At 39.2% G+C, this 10,720-nt stretch overlaps 1 long non-coding RNA gene across 1 annotated transcript; it reads left to right on the top strand.

The window, feature by feature from the left end:
* Positions 1–1,135: 1,135 nt before the first annotated feature.
* On the top strand, positions 1,136–3,950 carry LOC106581106 (uncharacterized). The gene is made up of 4 exons (XR_001323016.3): positions 1,136–1,259; positions 2,801–2,879; positions 3,177–3,242; positions 3,483–3,950. It is a non-coding gene; the product is annotated as an uncharacterized LOC106581106 (long non-coding RNA).
* Positions 3,951–10,720: the final 6,770 nt, after the last annotated feature.

The raw sequence follows: 10,720 nt of genomic DNA, 5'->3' as shown, positions 1-10,720 counted from the left end.
TCACTCCTTCAGTCAAGACTAGGTAGGCTGTGCCCCCACCACATCTCTCTCTATCTCTCGCTCTCTCTCTCCGCTCTCTCTCTCTCTCTCTCATTTCTCTGTCTCTCTCCCAGTGAGTGCTGTCACTCTCGTCAGAGTGGATTTGGACAATTCAAGGGAATTAGCCCTGGGATCAAAGGCTCAGTGGTGTGGTGGAGATATATATATATATATATATATATATATATATATATATATATATATATATATATAGCAGCAGGCAGCAGGAAAGCCATGTCCACTCAAACGCAACATCAGTCACAGCACTATAATCCCCACAGTACACATCCTGTGGTTCAGGCAGAGAAAGGACCAGCCACTGCCAGCCAACCTGTTTAATGGCCTCACCGATTGATTTTCCAATCACGCACTTGTGCAGAAGCCACTGATTGATATATTAACGCATGATAATATTAACCTAGTTGCCTGATTGATTTATCTAAGTGAACTATAGGACATCATGGTTTGATGGGTTCGATTTCTTAACTTTTGAAATCATGAAATATACTTATTAATTTCACTGAGGGAGAGAGGGTAATGTATAACGTTTACATTATGTCAGGATATGTTATTGTTAGCCGTCAGGGATCCTATGGGAGGAGAAGGGACACAGTCTGGCACAAGTCACCATGACAGCCATGAGTTGGAGAGGAGTGAGGAATTTGGGCAGAGGTCAGGTTAGATGAAGTGAGGAAGAACATATATCACTAATCTTCTGATATCAACAGAGGTGTATTGGTTCAGATGTGTAAGGAGGGGCTCAGCATAGGAGAAAGGGTTAAATACCAGTGCTTGTGTAAATATGGTCTTTGTCTTCTGTAGCTGAATGACTCAATGGGTGAATCATTTTGGTTTGAGCTTTACTAATCGTCCGTGAAATTTTATAAGGTTAATTCAGAAGCTAACAGTATGTAAGTCAATGGTACTTTTTTTGTTGTTGTTGCAAAAGCAGAAGCTACTCTTCCTGGGGTCCACACAAAACATGAAACATGACAGCTCAGCTGTTTATGTCGATGTCACAATAAGTACTGACAGTTTGGTATGACGCATATGAACTGGTTCCCAATTTCTCTGATGTAGCCCCCCCGCCCCGATGGTCACATGAGCCATGAGGTTATGTAGTCAGAATGGTATCTACAAAGATGCTTTTCTATACCATCTATGTGATATCTACACAGGAGAGGACCTTGCCATGTCCTAATGTTGACCGGTTAATTAGGGTAAGGATACATTAGTGACACCTGTTTGCATCATTGTGTACCTCACCCCTTTATAGACACCTGCTATACTCTTTTTACAACTAGAGGACCAAGCAAATTGTTCTGTCCTCTGACATTTTTGTCAGTATCAATCTTGTGAAAATGTAGTTGAGTCTGAGTGTTGTCATCATGTTTGACTATCAGTGGACACATTTTGCCAACAGTACCCGTTGTACTGGTTCATTCATCCAGAAACATAGCTCACCATCTGCTCTTTTGTTTTAGCGTCTCATGCTTCCTGTCTGAGTCATTTTTTGTCCAATTGTCATTTTTTGTCCACTTCACATTTACCTACTTAGGGCAGAGTTCTACTACTTTAGGTTGAAATTTTACAATATATTTCTGATAAAAATGTGCAATTAAAAATCTCTAAAAAATCTCCTTTTCATCCCTGCATCAAATGACGTAACACATTTTCTGAATGTCAACACTTACCCCCTTCACTAACAAAAACTCTGCTATTGTTATTAGAGTGTTGAATGTGCTGAAAAGAATCTTAAGAATGTTGGTGATAACAGAGGACATTGTGCTCTGCCGGCTTGACAATACACCTTTTTTCAAAGGTGCAGTTCAACTCCTGTTAATTTTTCTCACACTTTGCATATACAGTACATGTTGTGATGCCGTATAGTTGTTACAACTGTACATTTTTCAAACACACCACATTCTCCTCTTATCTTAATCTCCAAGCTTTATAGTTTTATTCTAGCTTTCATTCTGGTTACATCTTGCACACCTTAAAAACTAGCCCCGCCTTTACATGTCTGTCTGCAAGCAGCCAAGTAGTCAAACAGTCCGAATATTTAGAACACCACCTCTGCAAGATGTTCACAGGTAAAACTAACTACTGTTGTATACATTAAAAATATATTTGATGTAATGAGATGTCTTTCCAAATGTACATTCATAATGCAGACCTAATTCATATTTTACAACAGCTAGTTCATTAATGCATGTGAATTGTTGGATTCGAGGTAAACTTTGAACATTGTTATATGCATAAGCATAGTATATAAAGGAGTGGAAGAGACTGGTTTATATGTCAGAGGTTAATGGGTCTCTGTAGAAAGACAGATGGCTTTGGAATGTGTTGGGTGGATGGGAGGAGGTCACAGCATTGCTATAGGGGAACTCGGATGGAAATCTGTGGATTAGGCGAAGGAGGGGTTGAGGTCAGGTCAGATCCCCTGAAGGGAGAAATTATGGTTTATTAGCCTATTACCCTCTTCCTGTAGAACCGCAAGATGTAAGGATTGGAGAGAAGGAGTGTCCAAAGTGGAGTATATACTGTAACCCACCAATCCTGGTGGGAACATGTCTTTGTCTGGACACAGCTGTGTCGACACTTTGGGAAGAATTAAACTTGGTTAAGCTTCTCTAGTGTCCGTGAGTTATTTACTCTGAAAAATTAGAACCTAACAGAATGAAATGACATATGACTCTCTAACACAAGAACAATTAATTTGCCTATACTCCATTTCAACGGATTTATCTTTCTATAGAAGTAAACTCATCATCAGCTGTAGTTGCACATGGATTTTGAACCTGGCTGTGGAGACAATAATGGAAGCCTTAAGCCTGGTAATAACCTACACACAATAGTGACCTAAATACCTAACTACATTTCTTATGAAATACAGGTTAGTTGTGCAAGTAATCTTTGTAATTGAATGTCATGTATCCTTTGTTCACCTACATAGTTGTATTTTAAGAGGCCTATGATGTGAAATGTATAAGAAATATATATATACAATATATCCTAGATCTCTGTGTGTATGCAATAGTCCAATGCATTTGTATATGGCATATGATGAATGTCCCTGACAAATCTTTACAGTGAAAGGGAGCTAAACAACTATATTGTATTCTGGAACACAGAACCCAAACCCACCGATCCTGATCCTACCGAGGGTGGCAGCGGTGGCCCAGCGAGTCCTAAACCAAGTAGGCCTTCTAACTCTATTTTATGCTGTTATAAAGTTGACAAGATAAGTGCATTACATATATATCTTATGGCATCTGTATTTTCCTGTATTTAATCATCATAATTGCTGTGAAAGGGAAGAATTTGTACATATCTTATTGCCAATAATCTTTGGGTATGCATCAAATGCCCTAGGCCTGGACTGATCTCTCTCTCTCCCTCTCTCTCCCTCTCTCTCTCTGATCATTCTTCCATTCTAGGAAAGATTGTAGCCTTCACAGCAAAACTTAACATCTGTGACAGCTACCCAACTCACAGAGGAATCCTGAAGTTTACCAACATCCTGGTCAATGAGGGAGATGGCTACAGTACCGACACAGGAAAATTCACCTGCTCGCTAGCTGGCTTGTACCACTTGACACTGTACATGTCCACCTACGGGCGCGCCCAGTGTAGTATCTTAAAGAATGGCCAGCGGGTTGTCTCAGCATACCATACCAGCCTGCCAGACAATTGTTGCCATGTAGCCAGCATTGGTAGTGTGATTGAGCTCACTAAAGGAGAGCATGTTTGGGTTAATCTGTGGGGGCCTACAAGGCATGACATTTTTGCTACTGAAGAGAAGGGTCATCTAATTTGTAATTGATGAAATTTCAATATTTCTCAGTGTTTTAGAATTTGTTGTTTATTAGGCTAAATCTGTGTGCCCAATGCCACCCCTCATCTCTGATTCCCCGCTGTGCGCACAATATCAAGTGCGCCTATAGGCTATTTAGTGTGGTCTCAATCAAATGATCCAAATTATCCATAGCCTATAGGCTAAAGGATATACGAAGTGCATGCCGAGAGAAGAGGAAGTTATATTTGTAAGGAAATTAACTTCCTTCCTGAGTCTTTTGCACTGCTGGGATGGTGTGATAAATAATTGTCGATTAGGCCTAGTCCAACAAATGCGACATCGTGCTTGCGGATTAGACTATATGTTCTGTTCAGCTTGAGAAGGACAGCATGAATATGAAAAGGAGGACCTAATGTTAACTTTGATAGCTTGCTACCACTATAATTGATTTTAAGAAAAACAATGTTTTTTGCCCATTATGTTTTTCTCAGAGGTATTGACCTCACAGAAAGACAGATTCAAGTAACTTGGTGCTGAAACTTGAAGCAGGCAGCCGCAGCACAAGAAATCGAAAAAATCATGGTGCTGAAAGTAGGCATATTAGAGTAGGAATAATTCATTTAAACTGTCTTCATTATAGTTTTACTTAACTAACAAAAGGGATTTATATTGGAACAATTTTCATCCTATTTAAGAAATAAGAGGTAGGCCTTACCTATTTTACAGATGAAATTAGGCAGTAGGCTGCAATCCAAACTCCATGCACTCTTCAAATAGTCTACCTGAGTGTCGGTGAAGGAAATTAAATAATTCCAGGTAGCCTAGCAGTTAAGAGCATTGGGCCAGTAACTGAAAGGGTGCTAGTTCAAATCCCTGAGCCGACTATGTGAAAAACATGTCGATGTTTCCTTGTGCAAACCACTTAACCCTAATTGTTCTTGTAAGTCGCTCTGGATAAGAGTGTCAACTAAATGAATAAAATATAAATTATTTGGCATCTGAAAAATACAGTATGATAAGATGAATCCATAGGCCTATCTCTCTGTCCATTCTTATCCTGTCATTTATGGTATTAAAAAAGATTCTCCTAAGGTCTCCAGTCATGTAAAATGACATACTCCTAGAATTACATTAAATGTTTATAATATGCTATCTTGGACCCGTAAATACAATACTTTTACTATACTCCGGCATAGTGGACGCGTCATAATACCCATAAAACCTAGCGGTAAAACCCAGTAATGGTTCCAATCGTTTTTTCACCATTCATTTTTGCGTCTGGGATTTTAGAACTACTTCATATAAGGTCTGTGTTTTGTGTAGGCTTATACTGACGTCTCGTTTTGATAACCATGTAATTCTCTCTCGGAAAAGGTGAGTTTTATCAATATATTGGCTTCAATTTACAAAAAAAAAATTTAAATGCTGATTAGCAACAGAGATGACCTCAGTAAGACTACAAATTCCTGCAGGAAGCTCCTGCACTTCATCTCTAGTCGACACTGTCAGCTACCGTTCACCAGCATGATCAGAGACCTGTGTACAATCCATAAACTTCTTATGTCCCCTTTCTCGGTCTTAGCTAGCCACTGACTACACTTTAGCTAGCTAATTATTACAGCAGTAGATCCCAAAAATATTTTGTTTTGCTTAGCCTAGATAATTGTTTGTCCAGTGTGTCGATTCAGGCTTTACGGCATTTTTCAAGTATGAGCATAAGAGCATTGAAAGGGGAGAAGACCACTATAAGTCTGGCCATGTGGAGAAGTGCAACTATAGTGAGGGGAAACATACCGGTTTGGTCAGGGCCAGCATGAGGGATAAAGTTTATCCTGTGTCGGTGAGTGTAGCTATTAAGTTAAGTTTGAGCATCTTAGCAATACAATGTGTTCTATACAGCTGTCAACATTCTACAGGGAAAGAGACACTTATACAATTATACTGTATAAGTATCAATTATACTGTATAATCATTAACCAGATTACCCTGGATACCAGACTTCAATGAGTGATAACTCAGTTCTAGAATGTTGTCATTGATGAGAATGAATAAAAAAATCTATTGACATTCAGAATGGACTTTGTTTAGACATCCAGCCTGTATGGTAGTTTCATGACCAGAGACAAATCTTCAGAGGCACAGTATTTATTTATAAGGAGTGGTACATGTGGTAACGCTTTACTTGCAGCAACATATTATATATTATGTCATAACAGCTGACACAACTTGTTATACCTTATACCTGTTATATGTTCATAACACTGTCATGACACATACAGTATATTTACACCTGTTGGGAAATATATTGCACATTTTATGGCTGGTTATGACACATACATAGGAGTGTCAAAACCCACAAAACTTACCACACAAGGCAAAACATTCCATTACACCATAGCCTACGTGTCAACCGTATGTTAATGTTATATATATAGTGCCTTTGGAAAGTATTCCGACCCCTTGGCTCCACATTTTGTTACATTACAGACTCATTCTAAAATTGATTAAATAGTTTTTTTCCCTCATCAATCTACACACAATACCCCATAATGACAAACCAAAAACAGGTTTTTAGAATTTTTTTGCTAATTTACATCAGACCAGAGAATCTTGTTTCTCATGGTCTGACAGTCTTTAGCTCACTTTTGGCAAACTCCAAGTGGGCTGTCATGTGCCTTTTACTGAGGAGTGGCTTCCGTCTGGCCACTCTATCATAAAAGCCTGATTGGTGGAGTGCTGCAGAGATGGTTGTCCTTCTGGAAGGTTCTCCCATCTCCACAGATGAACTCTAGAGCTCTGTCAGAGTGACCACCAGGTTCTTGGTCACAGACCTGACCAAAGCCCTTCTCCCCCAATTGCTCAGTTTGGCCAGGTGGCCAGCTCTAGGAAGAGTCTTGGTGGTTCCAAACTTCTTCCATTTAAGAGTGATGGAGGCCACTGTATTCTTGGGGACCTTCAATGCTGTAGAAATTCTTTGGCACCCTTCCCCAGACCTGTGCCTCCTCCTGTCTCGGAGCTCTACGGACAATTGATTTGACCTTATGTCTTGGTTTTTACTCTGACATGCACTGTCAACTGTGGGACCTTATATAGACAGGTGTGTGCCTTTCCAAATCATATTCAATCAATTGAATTTACAACAGGTGGACTCCAATCAAGGTATAGAAACATCTCAAGGATGATCAATGGAAACAAGATACACGTGACCTCAATTTCGAGTCTCATAGCAAAGGGTCTGAATACTTATGTAAATAAGGTAGTTCTGTTTATTTATTTGTAATACATTTGCAAACATTTATAAAAAACAGTTTTCGCTTTGTCATTATGGGGTATTGTCTGTAGATTGCTGAAAAAAATACATTTAATCAATTTTAGGATACGGCTGTAAAGTAACAAAATGTGGAGAAAGTCAAGGGGTCTGAATACTTTCTGAAGTCACTGTATATATTTATTTTTTATTTACCACATTAAATTATCATTGTAATTGCGCAAACATTTATGTCAGACATGTACCTACCCCAATGCTCTGTTGCTGATGACTGTAATGAATACAGGAACAGATTTCAGGAGCAGGACAAGACACCCTCTTTTTGACTGATGACTGATATAAGGGCCTGTACGTGATAGGCCTATCTGGCTTATTTGATTATGATGGTCATAATGCTTCTTGACTGTGTCATAGTGTTTTTTCTTAGTCCAAGTAAAGTGACACAGGATGGTCATAATGCTTCATGTGTGTCATAAAGTGCATTTTCTACAAGTTATTGAAAATATGATGAAAAAAACGACTGTAAAGAATGAATTACAAAAACTACTAAAGATTTAAGAAACAAACTTTCAAACGAAAGGAAAAATAATTTGAATAAATGTGGGTTTTGACATAACCAGCCATAAAATAACGCAATATTTGTCACAGCCGGTGTAAATATTTGGGTCATGACAGTGTTATGACCATATTATGACAGGTTATGACAAGTTATGTCAGCTGTTATGACATTATGACATGGTTATGACTGTTTTTATAGGATCCTTCCCACTATATGATTGATATGTCAAGCAATAAAATCCCAAGTTATCAATTAAAAGTTTATGTAAAAACACTACTTGTCCTCGTGAAAATTACAGCTGTAATGTCATCAATCAAATCAAACGTTTTATACATAGCTGATTTCTTACAACAAATGCATTTCAAGGTGTTCAAAGTTATGCATTGAAAGGCATGTGGCACCTTCCTCTTGGCAGGTCTCTATAGGTGACCAGAGGATTCTCTCTGCCACCTGCAAATGCTTCCGTGGAGCTCATAAGTGTAGCCATGCAGCCTATTTTGGCAGTTCATAATATCGGCCGTACGGATGTGGAATGCGAGTGGAGGAAGCCGGTCGAAGACTACAACCTTCTGTCCCAAGGTCCCACACTGGAGGATCTTCAGTGGCTAAGGAACTGTCTCCTGGGCAGGTTCAGTGGAATGGCATGTTTCCTTGAACCTGAGCCAGAACAACCACTACCCAACTAATGTAATTCATTTCATTATCCTTTTGGCCAAAATTCATATTCACAAATGTAAATTTACAAACAAAACACCTAATTTTCTTACCTTACAAAAATACATTGAACTATATTTTAAGACAATTATATACTCTACCAACAAAAAAGCTGTTAGAATAATAAATGTGTGTATGTCTGTCACGGGAATTTTCGAATCCCAATGATAATAATTAACAATCAATAAGCCTTGACTAATCCCCAAGGTTTGTAAACCACTGGGTTAATAATAATTAGGCAAGGACTCAGCTTTCTGGAAAAGGTCTGTACAGTTTATTCAGTGAACGTTCTGAAGTACATTACACAAAGAAGTTCATTTTATGCTCCCTCCCTGCTTACGCACATACCTCCACACAAACAGTAGATATCCTATGCACATCCATACACACGAACAGTAGGTGAATAGTATCCCTCCCCGGACTTCTCACCACTGTTAATCACTATCCAGAGCTGCCTGTTCCTTTCCGCCGAAATTAGGGGGACCTTGAAGGTTACTCCCTGTTTCTTCCAAGCCTCTTCAGGTCGGGTCACGCACACATGTCTACAGTTCCCTTAGACCCACTAACACACACACATTTCGCTTCCTCCCAGGCCTCTACTAGACCTGGTGGGACTTACGTTCAGTACTTTAATTAGTCATCACACATGCTACATATCTACTAATTACTAATCAGTTACGTTTCAGGGAGGGATTCTTTATTCATTTACCTTTATTATATAATTTCCTTATCATTCCACCCTTAAATGACTAAATAATTCACATTGATTATAAAATGCTATATGGAAACATAATTGTGATATAAGGACTAACCAAACCAATACATGTATATACATCCGGTACTCATCAATGACTGTCCTGGGCCTATCTCCAATTATGACACTTCATTTCAGGATTTTCATCATAATTATCATGAAAGGAACAGTCAATCTAAACATTGAAATCGGTCTCATTAAACATTGGCTCCTCGTGGTTAAAAGAAACGGAGCCATCTCCCAGGCCTGGAGGCCCATATTCGTCCTCCCACTGGTCGGAGCTCGAAATCGGTCCATATCTCACCATCTGCTGCGTCATCGATCTCTCAAGAGTTCTGGTTTAAACCATTAAACCTCTCACACATGGGACAAGACAACATCCACACAGTACTAACACACTCATACAGGTGAAGGCAGCCCACAATACAGTACTTACAACACCTTTCCATTTCCCAAATATGCTATCGAACCATCCGATCAGGGAAGTATCTACCCCAGCGTTCTCTGCTAATTCATGAGCTAATGTGGTTAAACCTGCCAGGGCCTTAGTCACTGATCCGTCTGGAGCTGTGTTATTTGGGATGTAAGTACAGCATGCTGATCTGAATATCACACATACATCACCCTTCTCGGCTAGTAACATATCCAGTGCTGAAGCTGTGTTATCAGGAATGTACGTGCAGCAATGAAACCCAATCATTCTACCTACACCACCCTTTTCTGCCAATAACATATCGAGAGTCAGTCTATTTTACCAGGTCATGAGGGAGGTGGCGGATAATTGGTCAGAGAACCCCTTTACTGCATCCCCGGTTTCATTCATAAATCTCTGTTGATTATAATAGATGTCATTAATCCAATCCACATTTTTATTTATTGTCAACCACCAAAATAATGTAGTGGTAAAGCCTTCACCTATTTGATTCATAGCTTTATATTCATCTGGAACTTCCCTGAGGATGGCAATAGCATCCATATAGACAAAGCTACTCCCATCCTGGTCAAAACTCCTCCTGTGCCTACTTTAGCCTCCTATAACTGGCCTCTGATGACTAACTCGAACTGGTTGGACCAATAACCCCGGGGTGCAAGTTCCTAACCACCCTTTTTGGTAATTTCTGTCGTATGTGTCCTTTGCTGGTACTAGCCCACCCTACATCAGTTATAGGTGCTGTGAGGTTAAGAATTTTCTCCTGTACTTCTAAACCTAAGTCCGTCACATTAACGATTGCATTACAGCCATTAAAATCATCTAAGTTCTCAGTGCCATTCTTGTATCTATAACACTGGTACTCATCAGGAATTTAGGTGAACCGAGGTGGGTTGGCCGAGTACTTCAATCTGGCCAACCCAATCCCTGTAAAGTTATTTGCTTTCCTAGGTTATTGTTTAATGTTTACCTTAAATCCTACATCTTGATCTTCTTTGACTCCTTATTCTATAAGTCACTGTAATGGAAATTATATGATTAAAGGTTTGACTAAATGATTTCACCCTGAAAATGTATAACCGAGTGATTATAAGATGAATGTACTAATGTGTGTGTGTAGGAAAAGTTTAAGCTTAATGATTTAGCAATGTAAG

Source organism: Salmo salar, chromosome 20, assembly GCF_965601325.2.
Source record: "Salmo salar chromosome 20, fSalSal1, whole genome shotgun sequence".
NCBI classification, from domain to species: Eukaryota; Metazoa; Chordata; class Actinopteri; order Salmoniformes; family Salmonidae; genus Salmo; species Salmo salar.
Note: the sequence above shows the minus strand (reverse complement) of the source record. Positions and strands in the feature narration are given on the sequence as shown.